The sequence below is a fragment of the Ciona intestinalis genome, chromosome 11 (assembly GCF_000224145.3).
Source record: "Ciona intestinalis chromosome 11, KH, whole genome shotgun sequence".
NCBI lineage: Eukaryota > Metazoa > Chordata > Ascidiacea > Phlebobranchia > Cionidae > Ciona > Ciona intestinalis.
The window spans coordinates 2,397,611-2,398,465 of NC_020176.2; the positions used below are offsets into that span (position 1 = coordinate 2,397,611).

The 855-nt window shown below is 38.4% G+C and overlaps 1 long non-coding RNA gene across 1 annotated transcript in view; it reads right to left on the bottom strand.

The window, feature by feature from the left end:
• Positions 1–855, bottom strand: part of LOC113474671 — a 19,728-nt gene that overhangs the window by 6,987 nt on the left and 11,886 nt on the right. The gene's annotated exons all lie outside the window — the stretch shown is intronic.

An 855-nucleotide genomic window follows, 5' to 3' on the forward strand; every position in this document is an offset into this window, starting at 1 on the left:
AATTTAGAGCGGTTATTGGACTAAATACATCAGCATACAAAACTACTGAGTAACTAACTGCATGGCAGCTGTACTGCTAAACTGAGAGAACTACAAAGAAACTGAAACTAAACTTACACAATTAAGACGTTGATTGCAATCAACGTGGAGACGAATGGTTGCTTGAAGCGCTTTGCCAGTAGGAGTGACTTAACTGGAGCGTAACAGAGTGGGAATTAATAGGGTAGAGGAAGATGGTACACCATTTCATGCTATTTCTTGTCTCATTTGGTAGTAGTAAACAACGAACATTTGGAGAATTATAAAACTATATCCTCAGGACTCCCATGGACCGTTGTTAATTGTTTAAAACACGATCAGGATATTTGGATATTATGTGCTCAAGGTGTCCCGTCTTTTCCCAACCTATTATATATGACGCTGTAGTTTACACTTAAACTAATGCTTGTGAGTTACCATATATATTATTCCATTGTATACTTAGGTGTTTTGTTTCATACACATTGTGCTCGCTTATGTTACCACGTATATAACTTGGTGAGTATTTTATTTTTTCTATGGCTTAAAATTTAGACAACCCATTAGGGACTACTAGGTTGAAGCAATTGCTGTTATGTGTCTTGCCCAAAGACACATACGTCCATAATGGTAGCAGAGTCGAGTCTCGAACCTATACCCTATTAGGTAAACGGACACGCTAACCACTGGGAACACGCTCTACGAAATACACCACACGATAGATTACAGTTCTTTGTTAAACATATGTACAGCAATACATGTATATGCGCAGTAACTTGCAAAGCACAGGGAAAGATAGGGCAGTAGAATGTGCACAACTCAAAATGAAAGACCTGG